This window comes from Somniosus microcephalus, chromosome 6 (genome assembly GCF_052327205.1).
Source record: "Somniosus microcephalus isolate GS21.2 chromosome 6, FLI_Smic_1.0, whole genome shotgun sequence".
NCBI lineage: Eukaryota > Metazoa > Chordata > Chondrichthyes > Squaliformes > Somniosidae > Somniosus > Somniosus microcephalus.
The window spans coordinates 18,674,982-18,701,086 of record NC_140992.1 but is presented as its reverse complement, the minus strand read 5'-3'; positions in this window follow the sequence as shown (position 1 = coordinate 18,701,086).

The following is a 26,105-nucleotide window of genomic DNA, read 5'->3' as shown; positions in this document are numbered from 1 at the left end:
TTAAAAGTGCTATCTGGAGGATGGTAACATCTTCAGTCGTTCCTTTCCTTTAGGGAGAGATAGCCTGAACCTTTAGACCCGTTTAAGTGTCTTATGGAATTCAGCTATCTCTAACTTAAGTTGAAGGTGAATGTCTGGGAAATATGCCTGATCTGGGGTAGCACGAAAGGGCTAGGACTTGTAATTATCCCTTCAGGTAAAGCTTTTAAAACACTTAAGACTCACCTCACACACTTACCTCTGCACACATGCACCCATCACTCACCTGCACACCGGACATTTCGGCCCCTCCGACCCCCGCAGACGCAGGACTCGCCTCGCTGACCCTAGCGAGGTTTGGAGCATTCGGGAAGCCCACACTTTAGGTGGCAAAATAAGGATTATCCAAAAAACTGCCTGTTAACGGGCAGTTAATTGGCACTAATCCCCTTCCCGCCTCGAGGAGGCAGCTCCCAGCACGGGTCGGGTACCCGCCTCCTGGGAAGATGGCACGTAGGCGGGTTGGGGGCGGGATGGGTACCCGCCCCCAGATTCTGCCATTTTCCCGGCAGTCCCGCCTCCATACCCGCCTCCCTAGGGCTGGGACAATCGCCCCCAATGTGACAGAAAACAAAATAGGAACTAAGAAGAAACGAACAAATTTTAAAAAGGAAGGAAAAAGAGTACTAATATAATAATTAATCCAAAGTTCAAATTTATGAAATTAAAAGGGTTGGAACAAGGCACCTTATAAACTGTTGTGAACATATCGACATAATCTCTTTGCATTTCCTTCAATTCACACCCTGACTTGTCTCTTTCTCAGTTATGCTTTTCACTTCTGATCAAAACAAACAAGAACAGTAGCGAGGGAAAGCAAATAAGCATGAAAGGAAGACTTTCTCTGATCGCTCCGTGCCAACAGAATTGTAAACATAGTGGGAAGATCTTCCATGATTGCTATGTGTTATCAACATCTTAAACATAACGGGCTCTATTTCTAGTGAAATTATCATGGCTTTCGAAAGGAACGTGATTACATTTTCTCTAAAAATACAAATCCGGGGTAATCTTCCCATTACGTTAACACACAGTTTGGTCCTTGAGATGTCACTGTGTCTCAGTAGTAGCACACTCTCGCCTCTGCATCAGAAGGCTGTGGGTTCGAGCCCCACTCCAGAGAGACTTGAGCACATCATCTCGGCTGACACTCCAGTGTAGTACTGAAGGGGTGCTGCACTTTCGGAAGTGCCGTACAAAATCTAGGCTGACACGCCAGTGCACTGCTGGAGGTCGTTTCTTTTGGTTGAGACGTTAAACCGAGGCCCCGTCTGCTCTCGCAGGTGGATGTAAAACATTCCATGGCACAGTCTCGCAGAAGAGCAGGGGAGTTCTCTCCAGTGTCCTGGCCAATATTTATCCCTCAACCAACATCACTGAAACAGATTAGCTAATCATTATCACATTGCTGTTTGTGGGATCTTGCTGTGTGCAAATTGGCTGCCACGATTCCTACATTAAAACAGTGTTCTCGCTCAGGCCAACATCCCCAGCATCGAAGCTTTGAACACGCTCGATCAGCTCCGATGGACGGGTCACATCGTCCGCATGCCCGATACGAGACTCCCAAAACAAGCGCTCTACTCGGAGCTCCGGCACGGCAAGAGAGCCCCAGGTGGGCAGAGGAAATGCTTCAAGGACACCCTCAAAGCCTCCTTGAAAAAGTGCAACATCCCCACCGACACCTGGGAATCCCTGGCCCAAGACCGCACAAAGTGGAGGAGAAGCATCCGGGAAGGCGCCGAACACCTCGAGCCTCTTCGCCGGGAGCAAGCGGAAGCCAAGTGCAAACAGCGCAAGGAGCGCACGTCAACCCAAGCACCCCACCCACCCGCCCCTTCAACCAACGTCTGCCCCACCTGTGACAGAGGCTGTAGGTCCCGCATTGGACTCATCAGTCACCTGCGAACTAATTTTTAGTGTGGAAGCAAGTCATCCTCGGCTCTGAGGGACTGCCTAAGAAGAAGAAGAGTATAACAGTGACTATACTTCAAAGCATAAAGTACTTCATTGAATGTAAGGCGCTTTGGGATGTCCTGAGATCGTGAAAGGCACTTTATAAATGCAAGTCTTTCTCTGTTGAGATTTATGGTCCTGTATACAGGATGGCTTTTTTCATATCTTGCTTGGCTTATCCTTCCTCCCCTTCTCCCCCTCTTCCCCCCGTCACCTGACTTGTGGTCAATGGATTTGAACTCTTAACCAGACACTCAAAAACACTTGAGGATTGGAGATTGCCAAAGAGCAGCTGGATTCACTTCACCAGTGGAATAAAAGAACAACCACAGCTTGTATTATGTTTTCCCTCAAGTGTATCTTCTTCCAAAACATTCAAATTAGCGGAAACCTTCAGAACCTTTTCAAACCGTTGGTAAATTAAAAAAATAAATTGATGAACAATTTTGGATTTACCCGTTGCTGTTTTTAATTAATTTTTTCCTTAATCGTTGCAAGATTTTATTTTTCGCTTGTTTACACAGGGCATGGAAAGCAATCACAGACGAAAGTGGCTTGTGGATACAGGTCGTGATGTCGTCGGAGGGGTCCTGGATATTAAAATCGGTTTAAGCAAAAAACTCAGGACATCTTAGAGAACGAAAATCCCCCGTGACTTATTCTCGATGTATGCAAGGCCCATAGAGTCAGGCTGTTTTTCTGGGATGTAGCCTGCCTCGCTGTTATAAAGGCGGAGGTTGGGCTAAACCTCTGCAGTGGTCCCAGGTAAAAAGGAAAAGTGACAAAACTGCTTCATGTGATTGCTTTTAAACCTCGCCGTTTTTGCCTGATGTATTGCATAGAATCATAGAAATTTACGGCACAGAAGGAGGCTGACGTAATAAAACTCACTGCGCACTTGGTTCAAGTATAAAGCAAGGCTTTAATCAACTTGTTTCAGAACATGGAGGTCTAGTTGTACTTCACTAGTTCCTGTCTTACAAAATGTCCCTGAGCAAGCTGGGCCCACGCCCGAGTATTTATACTGCTTGGACGGCGCCACCAGCTGGCCGTCCAGTGTTATTTCATGAGTAGTTTCTTTATGATGATGAGATATATAACAGAGGCCATTCGGCCCATCGTGTCTGTGTCGGCCGAAAAAGAGCTATCCAGCCTAATCCCACCTTCCAGCTCTTGGTCCGTAGCCCTGTAGGTTATGGCACTTCAAGTGCACATCCAAGTACTTTTTGAATGCAATGAGGGTTTTTGCCTCTACCAGCCTTTCAGGCAGTGAGTTCCAGACCCCCCACCACTCTCTGGGTGAAAAATGTTCTCCTTAACTCCCCTCCAATCCTTCCACCAATTACTTTAAATCTATGCCCCCTGGTTATTGGAAACTTGATCGATCGAAACAAATTAAAAGCTCAACTGGATGATTGTAAGACATCAGCAGCCTAAGTAGGTCCAAGTTTATTATCATTCCAATAATTCCATGAGGAATAGCTTCCAAACCTCCAGTAAAATGTGGAAGATCTTCGATTTGGCAGCAAAGCTGTTTCCCGAGAGCCCGGCACTTCTCCTCGGTGCCGGGCTCTTTTGCCGGCACTCGCGATCGGGGATTGCGCTGTTGCAGGCCCCTCCCCCTTAACAATGGGAGGAAGGCCTGCAGTACCGCAGCGTGCCGTGCCGCAGCGTGTGGCGCTGCGGCACGTTGCGCTGCGATATTCAGTTTCAGCGCCCTAAGAGGGACACGGAGTGCCTCGAGCCTTGCCTCGTCTCCCTCTGGGGGCGCTGAAACTGAATTTCTGGCGATCGGTATTACTCCGAACGCTGCGCAAAAATCAGTGCCCAGGCGAACTTGGCGCCACTTTGGCGCTTCAACCGAATTTCTAGGCCTTAAAACACAGACAAAACCGTGTTGAGATTTGACTGAAACTTACAATCACCCATACGGCTGGTCGTTACCGTTGTGGATTATAGGCCTGGATCGGAGATGACCTGTCCCCATCCTCCTTTATCTGACTGCAGCTGCCTACACAGCGCAAACCCCTTGAAGAGTGAACTGATACTTACAATCACCCGTCCGGCTGGTCGTGGCCGACGTCGATTGCAGGCTGGGAGCTGGAGATGACCGTCTTCCCTTCCTTCTTACACCTGGCAGTTGCTGTAGTCAGAGCTAGCTTCCGAGAGAGAGAGAGCGAGAGCTGTGGTGTGGTTCCTTCTTACAGCTCTTCCGTCACGCCTTTTCGAATCTGGGCCTTCCCCCAACTCTTGTTTTCCAATACACACCTAGTAATCCAAACCACAGGATATGTAGAGGGCTGAGGGATGGAAGACAATTCCTTATCTTGTCTCCCCTCCCCCCCCACCCCGTGATATATATTTAATGTGATTTAGTCTTACTGCTGATGTGTTTTGCCCAAGGGGAAAGTGTTTTCCATTGAGGCCAGGAAGTCCATTGTTCCAGCAAAACTGGTATCGTTGTCTTATCCATTGAAGACCCATCGAAACCCATTAAAACACGAAGTCTCATTGTCCAAAGTTAAATCACCTGTTCACTGTTAAGATAGCAAAATACTGCAGATGTTGGAAATCCGAAATAACAACAGAAAATGCTGGAAAAACTCAGCAGGTCAGGCAACATCCGTGGAGAGAAATTTGAGTTGATGTTTCGGGTCAAACCCTTCTTCAAAACTGGAAAGAAAATAAAATAGATCGAAGGCAGGGCTGCGATTGGACAAAAGAAGTGAAAGAGACAAAAGTAGTAGAAGAGACAATAAAAGGTATTAGAAGCCAGACAAGATGGTAATAGGCTGAGATTAGGTGTGAAGTGTACTGGCAGGGCAAGAGATAGCTGTGCTCATTGTCCAAAGTAAATGTCTTTTCCAAAGTTAAATTAAAACTCACAGGTGTGTCTGTGCTTCTAGGTTTAACTGTATCATGCCCTTACCACTGGGCCAAACAGGCTTCCAGCATTTTGCTATTGTACAGGGCTTTTTTGAAATCTACAAAAGTACTTCACAACCAATGAACTACTTTTGAAATGCAGTCACTGTCGTTTTGTAGCCAAACCTGGCAGCCGATTTGTGCACAGTAAGGTCCCACAAATAGCAAATAAGATGAATGACCAGCTAATCTATCTTTAGCAATGTGGAGGGAGGGACAAATGTAGGCCGGGACACTGAGAAAATTCCCTTCTTTTCTCCAAATAGAGCCCGTGGGATCTTTAGCACGAGAACAGGCAAACGGTTTTAATGCCTCATCTGAACGACAGTGCAGCACTCCCCTCGGTGCTGAACTGCGATATCAGCCTAGATTACGTGCTGGAGTCCTGGAGTGTGGCTTGAAGTCCTCACAAAGCTTCGGACTCGGAGGTGAGAGTCCCACCAACTAAGCCAAGCTGACATGGAAAAGGTGAGCACCAAAAGAAGAAAGATGGTCTGTCCAAATTAAAATCAATGCTTTCAGACCATAATTTTCATATTAGGATCAATAATATCATAGAATCAGACAGCACAGTCGGAGGCCATTTGGCCCATCATGCCTGTTCCGGCTGTTTGAAAGAGCTATCCAATTCGTCCCACTCCCCGTAGCCCTGCAAATGTCTCCCCTTCGATGAAAAAATTTATCCAATTCCCTTTTGAAAGTTACTATTGAATCTGCTTCCGCCGTCCTTTCAGGCAGTGCGTTCCAGACGGTATGTTGAGTTCCCTGCAGTTGCCATGGTTGCAAAAAGCGACGAGCGAGCTTCTAGCACCCTGTACTTACACTTCATGGTAAACTGAACCGCACTAAAGCTCCAGACATGGGGCAGACCCACACAGTGTCTATGTCTCATTTATTCCACCTCAAATAGCCCAGGGCTCCGCTAATCAGTCTAGCGGATCACATTCGGTCTCAATAGGTCATGCCAAAAAAGACATCTAAGCACTTGTTGCAATTAAGTCATTCGTTCGCTTTCATAATAAATTCATTAGCCAACTTCACACACACATCACATTTGGTTTTGGGTAAATTAACCAGCTGCTTTTCCCTCAAGTATCTTGCTTGAGCAGCATATCCACAGTATCAAGTATTTTTAATCTGCGCTGTTGGTGATCTAGGGTCCACCAGATGGTTTTACTCAGCACGAAATTTAAAGTATTGTAGAAAACAGAAAGTGCTCACATCTGGCATATTGTTTTTCCATTTGACACCTTTTATTCCTCAGTAACCACAAGCATTTTAACAGCAGTTTTGAAGCATTGTTTTCCTATTCAAATAATGCGATGTTGAACGGAAGAATTGGGCGTGGTAAATTGATCATACGAACATACGGATTAGGAGCAGGAGTAGGCCACTCGGCCCTTCAAGCCTGCTCCGTCATTCAATAAGGTCATGGCTGATCCGATTACTCCACATTCCCGCCTACCCCCGATAACTTTTCACCCCCTTGCTTACCAAGAATCTATCTACCTCTGCCTTAAAAATATTCAAAGACTCTGCTTCCACCGCCCTCTGAGGAAGAGAGTTCCAAAGACTCACGACCCTCTGTGGGAAAAAATTTCACCTCATCTCTGTCTTAAATGGGCGACCCCTTATTTTTAAACAGTGACCCCTAGTTCTAGATTCTCCCACAAGAGGAAACATCCTCTCCACATCCACCCTGTCCAGACCCCTCAGGATCTTATATGTTTCAATCAAGTCACCTCTTACTCTTCTAAACTCCAGCAGATACAAGCCTAGCCTGTCCAACCTTTCCTCATAAGACAACCCGCCCATTCCAGGTATTAGTCTAGTAAACCTTCTCTGAACTGCTTCCAATGCATTTACATCCTTCCTTAAATAAGGAGATCAATACTGTACACAGTACTCCAGATGTGGTCTCACCAATGCCCTGTATAACTGAAGCATAACCTCCTTACTTTTGTATTCAATTCCCCTTGCAATAAACGATAACATTCTATTAGCTTTCCTAATTACTTGCTGTACCTGTATAGTAACCTTTTGCGATTCATGCACTAGGACACCCAGATCCCTCTGCATCTCCGAGCTCTGCAATCTCTCACCATTTAGATAATATGCTTCTTTTTTATTCTTCCTGCCAAAATGGACAATTTCACATTTTCCCACATTATACTCCATTTGCCAGATCTTTGCCCACTCACTTAACCTATCTATATCCCTTTGTAGCCTCCTTATGTCCTCTTCACAATTTACTTTCCTACCTATCTTTCTGTCATCAGCAAATTTAGCAACCATACCTTCGGTCCCTTCATCCAAGTCATTTATATAAATTGTAAAAAGTTGAGGCCCCAGCATTGATCCCTGTGGCACACCACTCATTACATCTTGCCAATCAGAAAATGACCCATTTATGCCTACTCTCTGTTTCCTGTTAGCTAGTCAATCTTCTATCCATGCCAATATGTTATCCCCTACACCATGAGCTTTTATTTTCTGCAATAACCTTTGATGTGGCACCTTATCAAATGCCTTCTGGAAATCTAAGTACAGTACATCCACCGGTTCCCCTTTATCCACAGCACATGTTACTTCCTCAAAGAACTCCAATAAATTGGTTAAACATGATTTCCCTTGCACAAAACCATGTTGAATCTGCCTGATTATTTTGAACTTTTCTAAATGCCCTGCTATAACGTCTTTAATAATAGCTTCTAACATCTTCCCTATGACAGATGTTAAGCTAACTGGCCTGTAGTTTCCTGCTTTCTGTCTCACTCCCTTTTTGAATAAAGGAGTTACATTCGCTATTTTCCAATTGATCATTATCTTCCAGCCAAAGATTCTGTTACTTCAGATATGACAAACTCCACTATCATGCTTACTCATTGTATAATATTGATTTCAGCAACAGGTAAGCAAATTCTTTCAGGTAGATGTAAATATTCTTGGTCCCACATCTGTCGCAGTTACATAAATTCAACATGGTCAGATTTTACTGTTTAACTTGTTGCAGTATTTTAATCAGAAGGTTGTGGGTTCAAGCTCCCCACCAGGACTTGAGTGCACAGCCCGGACTGACCATCCAGTGCAGTACTGAGCGAGTGGTCTATTATAGAAGGATGCGCTGATAGGGTTAGATGAAGAGGGGTTGGGAGGATGCTCGTGTGGAGCATAAATGCCGGCATGGACCAGTTGGGCCGAATGTCCTGTATCTGCGCTGTAAATTCTATGTGGTTATATGTAAGGTTCTGCCCTTTGGATTAGATGTCGTACAGGGATCCAGTTTGCTCTTTCGGGTGGCTATCAAAGACACCCTGGCACTATTCAAAGAAGAGCAGGGAGTTCTCCCTATGTCCTGGCCAACATTTCTCCCTCAGAAAATTACACCCAGTGGACCCAAGGTCTCCACAAAACAGATTAATTGTCATTCATCTCATTGAATGACTGCTACTTTTGCCTACCGAACAACACCCAGTGCACACCAAAAATAATTCACAGAGTGACGTATATTGCAAAGTCCTGACAAAGTGGCAATGCGCTGTATAAATGCAAGTATTTCGTTTTGTATTATGCGTCATCCATGCTAAGCAAAACACTTTACCTCATATCGCTCAGAGGATTTTTCCACATCGAAGTCCTGGGTGGGGGTGGTGGTTGGAGGTGGGGGGGGGGTGTGGGGTGGCGGGGGGTCGGGCGGGCAGGTGGTCAAATAATTGTGATCTCAGAGGAGAGGAAGGTGCTTTTCCAGCATGAAGAATCTGACAATGGGCTGAGGAAGGATGGAAATCAAAGAAGTGCAATGAAGTCTGTGTGGAAGGTGAGCAAGTGGGTGGTGCAGGAAGAGCTAACCTGCTCATTCCGGCCCCTAATAATGCTCCATAAAGCACATACCATCTGTTTATTCTGCGGCCTGCAGCGATCCTTTTCAGGGATGCTGGTATGGCTGTGCTCCGCTACATAGTAGTGGGCGGGATTTGCTCAGAAGACGAAATTCTGTGGGAGTTGAAAGACTATATAGAATTACAGTTTGACTTACCTAAAACCTGGTTTGAAATCGAACAAAAGTACGGTACCTCCTCTGAACAGTGGTCTTTGGATGACATAAAGAGGGTCTGGGGAAAAACGACCCATAGGAAAGATAAAAGACGGATCAGATGGTCCTTGGCACTTATGAGTCAGATCCGACAGCGAAATGAGATTAAGACACAATCCCAACATAATCACGATTTGACCAATGCAAAAGAGCAAAAAGATGCGATTTATGAACAATTGAAAAAGAAAACAAATGAACTTGAAAAGTCAGAAGTGGAAGTTAAAAAACTTAAAGGTGAAGTTCAGGACTGTAAAAAACAATTGGATAAACAACCGATAGTACCGGTAGTCCAAGAAAAGGGAAAATGTGTCGGGACCTGGAAGGGATACCCAGATCTAAATGAAATAAAGGAGGAAGGTCGTGGGAGACAAAGACAAGAAGCAGGTCAAGAGACCGACTCGGGATCCTCTAGTAATGTCAGTGAAAGTGAAGAAGAGAAAACAGGACCCCATTTGGCCCCATTGAGACAGAAAAGGAAAAGAGTAGAAAAGGAGTATGAGAAGAAAGAAGATGGGGAAGAAAGGGCAAAGTACCAACTCCACCCGTGGGACGGAGTCCAAATTCTGATTGTAATGATACCCAGGAGAGAGGGAAATAAGTTACACAGCAAAGTAAAGACTGGCCTGGGAAATGATGAGCAAGAATTAGATGCCGGATGGGATGCGATCCAACAGTGGTTACAAGTGTTTAGCCCTGCAAAAACGGATTGGGGAAAGATCATAGCCTGTCAACAGAAAGGGACGGAGGAAGTGTTAGAGTATGACGGGCGATTTAAAACTAACCAGTTGGAACACTTGGGGCTGAACACAGGAGAGATAAAGAAGGAAAAAGATCTAATTTGCAGGCTAACCAATCTGAAAACTCAGCAAAGGAAGAAAAAAAACAGGGATTTGGAAAGCCAGGAAATGCTGAGACGCCGATGGAAAAAGAGGAAAAAAAGAGAAACTTAAAGTTTTACTGACATGGAAGTTATTAACATCTGTGCTGAGACAAATAAAACACAAGATTTGCTGAGTGAAAGGAACCTTGAAAAATGACTATGAATGTTTAAGAAGTTACAGTATTTCTTTTGTCTGATTAGATGTTCTTTAAAAGAAAGATTCTGTTATGTGTGTTTCAGCTCCACCCACTTCTCTGTGTTAAAAGCGTTTAAATCTTTTGTCTTGTCTTGGATTTTGGAAGTTTTAAGAATGTGCGAATAAGATTGTGCCCCAAGAATTGAAAAAAAAACCTTTGAACTAATTTAAATTAAGCTGGTGTGTAAAAACTGAGAAGAGCAACAAAAAGTTTGTTTAACAAAAGATTAAGTTTCAGTCTAAGATTTTACCTTGGAGTCACGGTTGCTATGGTGAAATCTTCTAAAGCAGTTTGATTTGATTTGTACAATGTGAAAAACTAATTTTTCTCCTGTTATGTTTTTACAGTATTTTGGAAAGACATCTGAAGAAAGGACAATAAGAAATATGATGTAATTTACTATTTTCTGCAAGAATGTGCTATTTTGTTTTGTTTTATCTGTTCTGTTCGTGTTTAGTTAAAGTATGAAAACACAACTGTCTTTTTCGATCAGGAAAGTTTTTTTAAATTTACGTGAAGTGATGCAATTACGCCTGATAATGTTTTGCTCCACCTTCTTAAAAACCTGCAAAGGAGTTAACCCTTCCCACTGACAGTTGTTTAAGTTCACCAAGCAACAACTTTAGTAATGAAATTTAAAGATATTGGACATTATTAAATTTAAGTTTCTTAATTTTAAGTTAATATTTCCCCACAGTGATAGAAGGAAAATTATGATTTAGCGACACTGGATCAAAAGGTTAGAGACCTGGTGTCTCGCATTAAAGATGTATTACAAAAGACAAATGAAAATACAGATAAAGAATTATCTGAGGATCAAACGTTGACCATACATCTACAAAAGATAGTTACAGTGCTAGAAACACACGCCCAAACCATTAATAAATTAATAAAAGAGTACAATGCATCTCAGCAGGCAGCTGCTAATGACATATGTAGCACATATGGTAACTGGATTGTGGAACAAACCCAAGAAAACCTGGCCCAGATACAGGCAGGGTAAGTACCCTTATGGATAACAAATCAACAATTAAGGGCGAGGCAGGAGCTTGACGGATTGCCAGTTGAGAGCAATGGTTCAGGTGCACCCTACACAAGTTGAATGTAAACCTGACAGGGGAGGGCTCCTAGGGTTAGTATTGGTAATACCGGTAATGGCACCCGAAGCCCAAGGACAGAGGTGTACCGAATACAGAATATTGGGGTAGTGAAGGACGGAATGCACATATCCCATCACAATATGTTACCATATGCTGCGAAGATTAAAGAGAATTTGGCTGGAACAAAATTGGAGGGATGTGTTACAAGGCACGCTATCACTGTATGTCCACATAGTATTGGACACAGCCCAGAGGCACAGTGTGGGTTTAACAATACTGGTACCAATCAGGGTAAAATTTGGTTTAAGGGATATAAAGGGGTCTTCAATATTTGACTATCTGAAAGGTATCATTTAGTCTTGTTAACTGGAAAACAAACGCAAAGCACCATGGGATACTTGGCTATATTAACTCTTTTAGACTAACATAAGTAGAAATTAGTTGACATTCTGAAATGTTGCTTGTAATTACAACCTGGTAACTATTTAGAAAGAGCCTGTTCTTGGAAGAGATAAGGATACAAAGGCACAATTCAATGTGGCTTTGTCCAGCTAGCCATGTCTCTGCTAGAAAATACTTTCCCACACCGATAACAAAAGTAAGAGATGGCTCATAATACTGCTGTTTGGATTTTGGGATGATTTTGAAATGACAAAATGGACTCAGGCACTATATATATTTGGTTACTTTTGGGAAAATAAAAGATCCTCTAAAATAATGATAAATAAAAAGTGTTAATAACTTGGATCAAGTGAGAACGTTTGATCTATGTTTTCTATCTTAAATATTGTACTGGACAGTAAAGTTTCTCCAGGACTCATGAATGAGATATGAATGGTAATTAAAGGAAAGTGATTGAGAGTGTAAGATTGAAACAGGAGAATTACACTATTGAATGGGAATTTTCAAAACTTTCTAGTGAAAGTCAGGAAAGTGTAGTTAAGAAAACTGAATTTGATAGTCTGGCCACTACCCAAGACATCGGGACCATGCAGAGGAAGATGAGCAAAGATCTCCAGACGACTACAATCTTTCGATAAGATACCTGAAAGCCCGAGAAAGGCTTGTATCGGATGGCATGTGTGGCATGATATTGAGATACAGGTATGAGTGTGCAAATGTGATTTGTTACGTATGAAGTAATTACCATCCAGGAATGTATGGTGAATCTGCACTGAAGAACGGGTCTCAGACATGCTCAGTTACTTGACAACAGCAAAACATGAAATGGTTAATGTGGCTCAGGAGAGCGAGACAACTTTTAAAGCATTGACACATACTCCATCAAGAAACTATCTAATTGATGAAACAATCAGAATAGATTTAAACGCACTGGTACCTGTTAGAGGGATTGAAATTGAAGTTGAAGTGGAGAGTTACATGGAATCTGGATTGGGACAATTGAGGGCCAAGGGGAGATCATGTTTAGTAAGAATTATCCACAAGATGGATACGAGTAAAAGAGATCTGGAGAATCTTTTAAATCCATGATTTGTTGATTAGATGTTAAACTGTAATGTATTTGATATGATTGTAAAACTGAATTTAACTGTGACTATAATAATTGTGTTTTGTAGGTAACAGAGCGTGGGAAAAAACAGTACGAATCCAGTATGAGGTGATTTTGGTGGTGCCTCCTGTGTCACTACTACTGCAATTACCATGCTTTACGGGTCTAACAGGACCTGTCCCATCAACCAACACGTTTTTAAGTATGAGCTACACAATTATGTGGCACAATTCGGATACTCAGATATGACATTCCCCTGTTGTTTGTGGGTTTCAGTGAGCTCATGATGCGACTGAACTCCTCCCTAAAGCATTTTAATGTTTTGGAGCAAGACAACTCGAGAATAGATATTGAAATTGACAGCATAGGGGACAACTCACATTGGTGGGATATTGGGCTTAATACATCAGCACACCCTTAGGTTCGTATTATTTCACATGCTCTGGTAGCTATCCAACTTGTAATGATAGTGTATTTGATATATGTAATGTGTGTAGTAAGACTTTGATACATAAGCCAATTGGGTACTCATGCCCATGACTGACAAGCACTAACAAATTAATTGAGCACACTGAAAGAGAAGATCCGAAGTAATGTAGAGTTACCCAGGCGGGGTAACATCAGGAAAGATAGAAGAAACAGAGGAGATCCCAGGTGGGGCAGAATTGGAACACCGGAACAGTGAATTGAATTTGAGTAAGGGGTCAGAGGTTGCTCCTCCCCCTCAAAGGAATGGACTGTAAGGAAGGGAGAAATCTTCAAGACTCCCTACTAACGCCCAAGTTGAGAGAGCAATAAGAGCTAGCTAGATTAGTCAAGAGCCGATTGTGAGAAGTCAGTAAGGATATTTACTTCTCAAAGAAGGGAATTGTAAGAAATAGCTGTTAGATTCAAAGATGGGTTTTAATTCTTAGACCAGGGACTGACAACAGGCAAGCGGAAAAAGATAGCATAAATGCCAGCAAGGTCGAATATCAGGCATCAAAAGACAAATAGAAATGATAAGGGAATGGTAAAATGCAAGGAAACAGGGAGGATAGCACCTGCTAGATAACAAGGAGCCACGAAGCCATAAAATGCCCTTGAAGAATCTTGACAAAATATTCCTCAGAAAGATAAGAGGGTGGCCTTGTACAATAGGATGGGGATCAAATTGTGTGTTTCTGTTGATTAAATGTGCTTGCCACCAGGCGGCTGCTGCCCCACGGGCAAGACGCCTTGCAGGTCGCCGCGGACCATTTTTACATTTAAAGGGGCATGTTATATTTAGCTGCTAGATCATTTTGTACCTTTTCTACTTTTTATAATTTTTCTACCTTTTTTTACTTTTTAATTTTTACCTGAATGTATTTTTCTGAGGGGAGCTCCTCCCCCTTTTAAGATGCACTAATCAATTTAAGATAATGAAATCAATTAACTTATTAAAACTGGGCTTTTACTGTGGCCACGTAAAATCCTGGTTGATGTAAATTTGTGCAAAAGCCACTGATCCGGACAGTGGTGAAACACAGCAATGATTGATTATATTTTTTATCTGACTCTTTATTTTTATGATTCAATTTTGTGAAAGAATCAAAGGGGGGAGTGTTAGGGAATATGGCCTAGAAATTGGGTTGTGGGTTCGCCAGGGCTGTAGCGCCAGAAATTTTGCGCCAGCGTTAATGCGGCAGCGCCCGACGAAAATTCGGTTGCGCCGGGCCCAGACGGCGGCGGGCGCTAAAGGAGGGTTTTAGCGCCTCAAAACGGGCGTTCAATTGGGTTTTCCGGCGCTAATCCCCCGCTGCGGTACCCGATGCGGTGCGGCAGGCTGGGGAACTGCAGGCCTCCTCCTTCTGTTAAGGAGGAGCTGCCTGCAGCCGACAACTGACCGGCGGATTCCCCCGACATCTGAGCCCGGCACCTCGGGGAAGTGCCGGGCTCGCAGCACACACACATCAGGGCCGCGGGGGGGGTGATGCAGGAGTCCGGGAAGGGAGGTGCGGGCAGGCGGCCGCCGGGAACGCGGCCGGCCGCCGCTCCACCTTTATGCGCCGGCGCAAAGGCGTGTAAGAACCCTTTCCACAATCGTTGGTTGCGCCTGCCACGGGCGAGGCGGGCGCAACTGAATTTGGGCTTGGGGCCGGGTTACCACGGCAACCGGGACGCTGCGCACACCGGTGACGTCATCGGTGCCGGCGCAGCGCTACCGGCTAACGCCGATGGTAAGGCCCAAGTCAATTTCAGAAACGGCTATAATTCCAGCGCAATGCCCTCCAGCGCCGCTAATTGGGCGCTAACCCCACTCAATTTCTAGGCCTATATATATATATATTTTAATAACATAGATTTTAATATGATTAAACTAATGACTGAAAGTACTGATTGTGCTTAAACAGCCACAGAAAAAAGGACCACGTGTAAGACTGTAGAACAAAGACATGGTGTGATGTATCAGATCCAATCACAGCATGGTAACATCACATCGGCTGATTCAGCTTAACTTTAGAACAAAGGAATGAGTGATGTATAAGAGATCCAATCACAGTGCGATAACGTCAGGTCGGCCGATGTAGCTGAACTGACCATGGCTCTGCATGCATGCTGCTGAGCCAATGGTAATAAAGGGGGCGGGTACATTTGCTGTGATCTGATGCTGTATAAGAACCAGCCATTTTGAACATGCTTGTTAGTACAACAAAGGAAAGTCAAACATGTAAGTCAGTGCTGCAATAAATCGACTATTTAAAACTTACCACTGGACTCGCAAACTTTTATTTTAGTGTGTTGACCTCAGATCAGTGTGGTCCATTGAAATTACCCGATCTAACACCAATATTGCATCGGGGTCCTCTGTATGCCAGAGGATCCCGATTCGTATCTAACAATGAGGCTCCTGTTTGGCTCCAGCGGGAGCCTATTTCAAGGCCCAGGCGCCAATAGGAGTGGGCGGGAAGACAGCGGTACGTTTTCTTGGTCTTGTCACCACCGGGAAAAAGGGGGCGGTAGAGAGACCAAAATCACTCCCATGGACCATGAACCGAACTTGATTCACCAAATGGACTATTCTCATTCAATACTCTATGCCAGCGGTTCAAGAGAGACATCATCCGTGCGCATATTGGCTGCCGCGTTTCCCTACATTACAACAGCGACTACACTTCAAAAGTACTTCATTGGCTGTGAAGCACTTTGGGAGGTCCTGAGGTCATGAAAGGTGCTATATAAATGCAAGTTCTTTCTTTTTGTTCTATTATAAAACGGATTGTACGCCGCCAGTTATAGATTTATTGGAAAGGCAGAATAAAGAACAAACTTAATAAAACTCAATGTTTCTCTGCTTTTACAGGCGACACCTTCAGAATTGCAACAAGAGGTCGGCTGTTGAACAGTAGCACAGGGCTGCTAAAACTGCAACAGGTGCAACGGATTACTAGTTACCGAAGAAAGGCTTTTAACTGTTGCCTCGGTAACCCGAGAAGTTCTGTGAATCATTGCATCTCAGCTTTGCATCCAGAGATTTAACATGAACTTCCCTGGTTCTCTTTGAAACATGATGGTTTTTCCATGCTTAGGATTGAAGCTATCCCTGCTTTTTAATTTTTTTTTTATCCATATCTTTATTCATTATTATAATTTAAATCCTAAATAGTCTGAAAAATATTGCACTGTAGGAATGGCTAGATTCCTAACTAAAGGACTGAAGTCGAGTCAGTCTATCAAACAAGCGATGTTTAATACTAATCAACAGAGTATAACACGAAAACACAGGAGAACTACATTACAGGTCTGTACTCTTTGCTGGCTCCACGCGGACTGGCTAGGGCGGCTCCCCAGCCTGACGTCATGACGTCATCACGTTTTCCCGCCACTAGAGGATCACGTGATCAACGTGATGACGTCATTGCATTTGGTCTCATTCTTAAAGGGACCGCGCTATGTACATGCAATGATATGAACAAAGATACAGATTCATTCTGTAGCTAATAATTTGTTAAAGATAATTATGTACATTAGTCCCCCTGGTGGTTCCGTCACAGCACACTATATTAAGAATGTGCATTGCAATGCATATTTTTGAAGTCATAGAAACATAGAAGATAGGAGCAGGAGTCGGCCATTCGGCCCCTCGAGCCCGCTCCGCCATTTAATGAGATCATGGCTGATCATCCAAATTCAGTACCCTGTCCCTGCTTTCTCCCCATATCCCTTAATCCCTTTAGACTCAAGAAATATATACAACTCCTTCTTGAATATAAATCAATAGCAATGGCTTTTCTTTGTTGAAACGGGCGTGGTAAAAACACAAGCCGGGGGATGGAGGCGTCGGGGCGGCGTTCACGGGGGACGGGTGCCTCGTGGCGGCGCAGGATTGCTGCGTGACTGCATAAATCATATCTGCTTCTGCAGAAAGTGCTGCGCAATCTGTGGCTTCCGATCTGGCGAGGGCAGCCTGAACCTGCTCGGGTAGTTGACTCAGGAATAACTCCCGAAAGAGGAAACATTATGGTTCTGAGCCAAGGAGCGTGAGCATCTGGCTCATTATCTCAGATGGCTTGGAATCGCCAAGCCCGGGCAAAGCGAGTAGCCTGCAGGCACGCTCCGCCTTCGTGAGCCTGAAGACCTGTATTAACCACGCTTCGAGAGTATTATACTTGCTGTCAACCGGGGGGTTTTCGAGCAGGCTGATGATCCGTGAGGCTGTGGAGCTGTCGAGTGCGGAGACCACGTAAAGGTAACAGGTCTGATCCGCAACGATGTTTCAGAGATCGAATTGTGCTTCTGTTTGGACGAACCAGGAGGCCGCCTGTTGTTCCCAAAACTGTGGGAGCTTCAAAGCCACGGAGTTCGCATCCATGTTTCGTCGCGCTTCGCTTCTTCCGCGAAAATTGTTCCCGAAAATTCGGGGTCACCACTGTAGGAATGGCTAGATTCCTAACTAAAGGACTGAGGTTGAGTCAGTCTATCAAACAAACGATGTTTAATACTAATCAACAGAGTTTAAAATGAAAACACAGGAGAACTACATTACAGGTCTGTACTCTTTGCTGGCTCCACGAGGACTGGCTAGGGCGGATCCCCAGCCTGACGTCATGACATCATCACATTTTCCCGCCGCTGGAGGATCACGTGATCAACGTGATGACGTCATCGCGTTTGGTCTCATTCTTAAAGGGACCGCGCTATGTACATGCAATGATATGAACAAAGATACAGATTCATTCTGTAGCTAATAATTTGTTAAAGATAATTATGTACATTAGATCAGAGTCCCCCTGGTGGCTTTGCCACATGCGCCCCCCCAGAATTGTCTTTAACAGTAAAAGTCAATCGACTAGGAGGTCTGACAAGCCTGTCAGAGCGACTCTTGTATTCTTGGGCTGGTGGACGGAAGCCTTCGGTCTGGTGTGGATGCAGCGGGAGGTTGACTACGTGGTGGTGGCTGTGCAGTCTCTACTGGCCGGTCGATGTCCAGGTGTGCCGGTTTGAGATGGTCAATGGATATGTGGTCAGGTTTACCACCGATGTTTACAGAGAAACTCTTGTCGTCTGTCTCCAGTACGCGAAAAGGGCCTGTGTAAGGGGCCTTGAGTGGATCCCTATGGGCATCATGATGAATGAATACAAATTCAGCCTTCTTCCGCTCCGCTGGTACGTGTGAAGGTGGAAGGCCGTGATGCGAAGTTGGGATAGGCGCATAAGCCCTGGCTGTTTCCCAATGGCTGCAGAGTTGTGCGGCTGCAGACCACGGCTCAGTTGGAAGCGGCAGGAAATCTCCCGGTATGCAGAGTGGCTGGCCGTACACGAGCTCCGCGGCGGACAATTGTAGGTCCTCTTTGGGTGCCGTGCGGAGACCCAACATGACCCACGGAAGCTTATCCACCCATCCGGCGCCTTGGAGGCTGGCCCTCAGCGATGCCTTTAACGATCTGTGGAAACGTTCGCACAAACCGTTTGCTTGCGGGTGATAGGCCGTGGTGCGGTGAAGCTTGGTGCCGAGACCCTGGGCCACAGCATTCCAGAGCTCAGAAGAGAACTGTGGACCGCAGTCGGAAGAAATGTCCGCCGGAACGCTGAAATGTCCGACCCACGAGGAGAGGAATGCTCTGGCGACATCAGCGGACGTAGTAGACGCCAGAGGAACTGCCTCTGGCCATCTGGTAGTACAATCGACCATGGTGAGGATGTGTGTGAACCCCTGCGACGGTGGAAGCGGCCCGACGAGGTCCACGTTGACATGGTCGAATCGACATTCTGGTACTGCGAACGTGGCCAATGGGGCCTTAACGTGACGTTGCACCTTAGACGTTTGACAGACGACGCAGGTGTTAGCCCAGTCGCGGATATCCTTACGCATTCCTCTCCAGACAAACTTAGCCAACATTAATTTTTGAGATGCCTTCACGCCAGGATGCGAAAGCCCATGTATGGCATCGAAAACTTTGCGGCGCCAGGCGACTGGAACGATCGGGCGGGGATCTCCCATAGAGACATCGCAGAGTAATGAGGTGCCTGCAGCGTGGAATTGCACATCGGTCGGGTGGAGGCTAGAGGTGTCGGTGCGATATGCCTGTGTTTCAGGGTTGGATGCCTGATCAGTAGCCATGAGGGCATAATCGATGCCCAGCTGGACCGCCCGTACGGTCGCGCGAGAAAGGCAATCAGCTACCAAGTTGTCCTTCCCAGCTACGTGTTGGACGTCTGTCGTGAATTCTGAAATGGAAGTTAGCTGTCGCTGCTGTCGAGCCGACCACGGTTCGGCGGTCTTGGCCATGGCGAAGGTCAGTGGTTTGTGATCTATAAACGCAGTGAAGGGACGTCCTTCTAACAAAAAACAGAAATGGCAGATAGCCAGGAACAGCGCCAGCAACTCCCGGTTGAAAGTGCTGTATTTGCGTTCGTTGCGCCGGAGTTGGCGGCTGAAAAATGCCAGTGGTTGCCATGTCCCGTTGACCCACTGTTCCTGCACAGCGCCTATGGCATAGTCGGAAGCGTTGGTGGTAAGGGCGATGGTGGCACCTGGCAGAGGGTGTGCCAACATAGTTGCATTGGCTAGAGCGGTTTTTGTGTTGTCGAAAGCATTGTCCATTTCGACCGTCCAGGCTATTGTATCCTTTCCGGCCTTGCCTTTGAGGGCCTCATAGAGGGGCTGCATGAGTCGTGCTGCCTTGGTCACAAAGCGGTGGTAGAAATTCACCATGCCCAGAAATTCTTGAAGAGCCTTGGTGGACTGCGGCCTTGGGAATGCCGTAATCGCTTCGACCTTTGACTGCAGCGGAATTGCTCCTTCCGAAGTAATGCGGTGGCCCAAGAAGTCAATCTGTTGTAGGCCGAACTGACACTTGGCCGGGTTGATTATGAGGCCTTGTTGGCTGAGGCGCCGAAAGAGGGTGCAGAGATGACAGACGTGTTCCTCTTTGGTAGAGCTGGCTATCAGGATGTCATCAAGGTAGACAAATAAAAAGGGAGGATCCCGCAGGACCGAGTCCATTAGTCGTTGAAAAGCCTGTGCGGTGTTCTTGAGCCCAAATGGCATCCGTAGAAACTCGAACAGTCCAAAGGGAGTGATGACAGCCGTCTTCTGGATGTCCTGCGGGTGTACGGGAACTTGGTGGTAGCCACGGACGAGGTCGACCTTGGAGAAGATTGAGTTTCCTGCCAAATGGGCGGAGAAATCCTGTATATGCGGGATCGGGTACCGATCGGGAGTAGTGGTGTCATTAAGGCGTCGGTAGTCCCCGCATGGCCGCCATCCACCGCCGAGCTTCGGGACGATGTGGAGAGGCGAGGACCAGGGACTATTTGACCGGCGAATAATCCCCAGCCGTTCCATCATGGCAAACTCTGCCTTCGCAGACGCGAGCTTGCCAGGTTCCAGGTGCCGAGCTCGCGCGTAAACCGGAGAGCCAGTCGTAGTAATGTGGTGTTCGACACCATGCTTAGTGGCCGAGGAGGAGAAAGTGGGCTTGGTCAGCTCCGGGAATTCACCTAATAGGCGAGTGAACTCGTCCGGCGAGGGCAACGTGCAGGAGACAGTGTGCGACGTTGCGGAACTGCGGAAGCAAGGGATGGAGTGGAAGGTGGCCGCGTTGACCAAGCGACGATTTCTTACATCCACCAAGAAGCTGTTGGCGCATAAGAAACCCGTGCCGAGGATGGCTTGCGAAACTTTGGCTGTAATAAATTCCCACTGAAACTGTTGCCCGCCGAAGCACACCTGGACCCGCCATTTGCCAAAAGAACGAATGGCCCCGCCATTAGCTGCCACGAGGGAGGGGCCGTGCATCCCAAACTAAATATCGAGTGCTCAGGCAGGAAGGATGCTACACTGCGCCCCGATGTAGCATAAAAAACGCCGGCCTGAGAGGGAATCTGTAATGTAGAGGAGCATCCCGGAATTTCCAATCAACATCGCGGCCGCGGAACGTCCCTCAGACTCGGTCCTCCTTTTCTGGAGTTGCTGCTGGTGTTGATGTCGTTTTTTTTTTAGGCGCGAAACTGCAGGGTGGGCGGCAGCCTCTGGCTTTCGCGCCGAAATGGGCGTGGTAAAAACACAAGCCGGGGGATGGAGGCGTCGGGGCGGCGTTCACGGGGGACGGCTGCCTCGTGGCGGTGCAGGATTGCTGCGTGACTGCATAAATCATATCTGCTTCTGCAGCAAGTACTGCGCAATTTGTGGCTTCCGATCTGGCGAGGGCAGCCTGAACCTGCTCGGGTAGTTGACTCAGGAATAACTCCCGAAAGAGGAAACATTGTGGTTCTGAGCCAAGGAGCGTGAGCATCTGGCTCATTATCTCAGATGGCTTGGAATCGCCAAGCCCGGGCAAAGCGAGTAGCCTGCAGGCACGCTCCGCCTTTGTGAGCCTGAAGACCTGTATTAACCACGTTTCGAGAGTATTATACTTGCTGTCAACCGGGGGGTTTTCGAGCAGGCTGATGATCCGTGAGGCCGTGGAGCTGTCGAGTGCGGAGACCACGTAAAGGTAACAGGTCTGATCCGCAACGATGTTTCGGAGATCGAATTGTGCTTCTGCTTGGACGAACCAGGAGGCCGCCTGTTGTTCCCAAAACTGTGGGAGCTTCAAAGCCACGGAGTTCGCATCCATGTTTCGTCGCGCTTCGCTTCTTCCGCGAAAATTGTTCACGAAATTTCGGGGTCACCACTGTAGGAATGGCTAGATTCCTAACTAAAGGACTGAGGTTGAGTCAGTCTATCAAACAAACGATGTTTAATACTAATCAACAGAGTTTAAAACGAAAACACAGGAGAACTACATTACAGGTCTGTACTCTTTGCTGGCTCCACGAGGACGAGCTAGGGCGGCTCCCTAGCCTGACGTCATGACATCATCATGTTTTCCCGCCGCTGGAGGATCACGTGATCAACGTGATGACGTCATCGCGTTTGGTCTCATTCTTAAAGGGACCGCGCTATGTACATGCAATGATATGAACAAAGATACAGATTCATTCTGTAGCTAATAATTTGTTAAAGATAATTATTTACATTAGATCAGAGTCACCCTGGTGGCTCCGTCACAGCACACTATATTAAGAATGTGCATTGCAATGCATATTTTTGAAGTCATAGAAATATAGAAGATAGGAGCAGGAGTAGGCCATTCGGCCCCTTGAGCCCGCTCCGCCATTTAATGAGATCATGGCTGATCATCCAAATTCAGTACCCTGTCCCTGCTTTCTCCCCATATCCCTTAATCCCTTTAGACTCAAGAAATATATACAACTCCTTCTTGATTATAAGTCAATAGCAATGGCTTTTCTTTGTCGACCATCGTTCTAAGATGCTCTTGTGGGACAATAATGATGTGTTTCCACTCTTTTCATGCGCAAGGTGCATAGAAACATAGAAGATAGGAGCAGGAGTAGGCCATTCGGCCCCTTGAGCCTGTTCCGCCATTTAATGAGATCATGGCTGATCATCCAAATTCAGTACCCTGTCCCTGCTTTCTCCCCATATCCCTTGATCCCTTTAGCCTCAAGAAATATATTCAACTCCTTCTTGAATATATTTAATGAATTGGCCTCAACTGCCTTCTGTGGTAGAGAATTCCACAGGTTCACCACTCTCTGGGTGAAGAAATTTCTCCTCATCTCAGTCTTAAATGGCTTACCCCTTATCCTTAGACTGTGACCCCTGGTTCTGGACTCCCCCGCCATCAGGAACATCCTTCTTGCATCTAGTCTGTCTAGTCCTGTTAGAATTTTATAAGTTTCAATGAGATCCCCTCTCATTATTCTAAACTCTAGCGAATACAAGCCCAATTGACCCAATCTCTCTTCATACGTCATTCCTGCCATCCCAGGTATCGGTCTGGTGAATCTTCGCTGCACTCTCTCCATGGCAAGAACATCCTTCCTCAGATAAGGCAACCAAAACTGCACACAATACTCAAGGTGTGGTCTCACCAAGGCCCTGTACAACTGCAGCAAGACATCCTTGCTCCTGTACTCGAATCCTCTCGCTATGAAGGCCAGCATACCATTTGCCTTCTTAACCGCCTGCTGCACCTGCATGCTTACCTTCAGCAATTGGTGCACAAGGACACCCAGGTCTCATTGCACTTCCCCTTTTCCCAATCTATTGCCATTCAGATAATAATCTGCCTTCCTGTTTTTGCCACCAAAGTGGATAACCTCGCATTTATCCACATTATACTGCACCTGCCATGCACCTGCCCAATTACCCAACCTGTCCAAATTATACTGGAATTTCTCTGCATCCTCCTCACAGCACACACGCCAACCCAACTTTGTGTCGTCTGCAAACTTGGAGATATTACATCAAGTTCCCTTGTCTAGATCATTAATATATATTGTAAATAACTGGGGTCCTAGTACTGATCCCTGCGGTACCCCACTAGTCACTGCCTGCCACTCGGAAAAAGACCCCTTTATTCCAACTCTTTGCTTCCTGTCTGCCAACCAGTTCTCTATCCAAGTCAGTACCTTACCCCTAATCCCATGTGCTTTAACTTTGCACACTAATCTCTTATGCGGGACCTTATCAAAAGCCTTCTGAAAGTCCAAATACACCACATCCACATCTCCCTTATCTATTCTACCCATTACATCCTCAAGAAATTCCAATAGATTAGTCAAGCATGATTTACCTTTTGTAAATCATGTTGACTTTGTCCGATCCTGTCACTGTTTTCCAAGTGCTCAGCTATTACATCTTTTATAATGGACTCTAGCATTTTCCCCACTACTGATGTCAGGCTTACCGATCTATAATTCCCCGTTTTCTCTCGACCACCTTTTTTGAATAGTGGGGTTACATTAGCTACCCTCCAATCCATGGGAACTGTTCCAGAGTCTATAGAATTTTGGAAGATGACCAGCAATGCATCTACTAATTCTAGGGCCACTTCCTTAAGTACCCTTGGATGTAGATTATCAGGCTCTGCGGATTTATCGGCCTTCAATTCCATCAATTTCCCTAACACCATTTCCCTACAAACACTGATTTCAGTCAATTCCTCCCTCTCATTAGACCCTATGTTCCCCGACATCTCTGGGAGGTTACTTGTGTCCTCCTTTGTGAAGACAGAACCAAAGTATGTATTTAATTGGTCTGCCATTTCTTTGTTCCCCATTATAAATTCCCCTGATTCTGACTGCAAGGGACCTACACTTGACTTCACCAATCTTTTTCTCTTCACATAAGTATAGAAGCTTTTACAGTCAGTTTTTATGTTCCCTGCAAGCTTACTCTCTTACTCTATTTCCCCCCTCTTAATTAATCCCTTTGTCCTCCTTTGCTGAATCCTAAACTGCTCCCAATCCTCAGGTTTGCTGCTTTTTCTGGCTAATTTATATGTCCTCTCCTTGGATCTTATACTATCCCTAATTTCTCTTGTTAGCCACGGTTGAGTCACCTTTTTTGTTTTACTTTTATGCCAGACAGGGATGAACAAATTCTGTAGTTCATCCATGCGATCTTTAAATTTTTGCCATTGCCTAACCACCTTCAACCCTTTAAGTAACATTCCCCAATCCATCCTAGCCAACTCGCGCCTCATACCATTGTATTTTCCTTTATTTAAATTCAGGACCCTAGTCTCTGAGTCAAATACTTCACTCTCCATCTTAATGAAGAATTCTATCATATTATGATCGCTCTGCCCCAAGGGGCCTCGCACAACAAGATTGCTAATTGATCCTTTCTCATTACATAATACCCAGTCTAATATGGCCTGCTCTCTAGTTGGTTCCTCGATATATTGGTCTAGGAAACCATCCCATATACACTCTAGGAATTCCTCCTCCACAGTATTGTTACTAATTTGGTTAGCCCAATCTATACGTAAATTAGAGTCACCCATGATAACTGCTGTGCCCTTATTGCACGTGTGTCTAATTTCCCATTTAATACCATGCCCAACCTTAGCATTACTATTTGGGGGTCTGTATACAACTCCCACTAATGTTTTCTGCCCCTTGGTATGTCTCAGCTCTACCCATACCAATTCCGCATCATCAGAGCAATATCCTTCCTTACTATTGTGTTAATCCCCTCTTTAACCAGCAATGCTACCCCGCCTCCTTTTCCTTTTTGCCTGTCTTTCCTGAATATTGAATACCCCAGGATGTTGAATTGCCAGCCTTTACCATGCTATTCTTAAACTTTTTTCTGCTATTTCAATTTTCTTCCCACCCTCTCCTTTTGAGGATGCTGTCATGGTTCAGCTCCGTGGGCCTTGATTTTAACTCCAGGTGGATTTCCCCGCTCAGGCCTGAGTTATAATTACAGTTGGGTCTCAATGATGTCATTGGCCGCAACATGCATATGTAAAGAAGGACCCTGTTGGCTGCGGGCGCGTGTCCCTGCTGCCTGCTCAGAAGAGCTGGTTAAAATTGCAGTTGTTGTGATCATGGCGGCTTTCGGATAGGTAAGGGCCAGGGCAATTTTAACTGCCCACCCGCCAGGTTTCTACTGAGTGAGTAGGGTTAGAATCACCCCCCATGGTGTCAGGAGCCCTCTGGTACATAAATGGGACATTTTATTTTTTTATGCTCAAGGTGAGGGACGTAGTCCTAGGAAATGAAACTCTGCCCATTTCAGGTAGACAGTCTCAGCATCAAGCACTCCCAGGTCAGGTACAGCACAGCCAGATGTAGAGTGTAGCTCCCTCGCAACTGCTCCACCAACATGCTCCAACCCAACCTCAGAAGATCACCCTTTACTGCACCAATGTGACCTTTTTCCAATCCCCACACCAGCCACCCTGAGGTCTCTCTGAGTGAAATTGCCTGTTAGTGCAGAATTAGGGACAGCTTGGCGTGGATCTGGATTGGGTCTACCCAAAACATTGCACCTCCCATCAGCCTGGACTGGATTTGCACTTAGGTTTTCAGAGGAGAAGGGCCAGCGTTGAACCCATTCAGTTCCACTGTGGCCATTTAT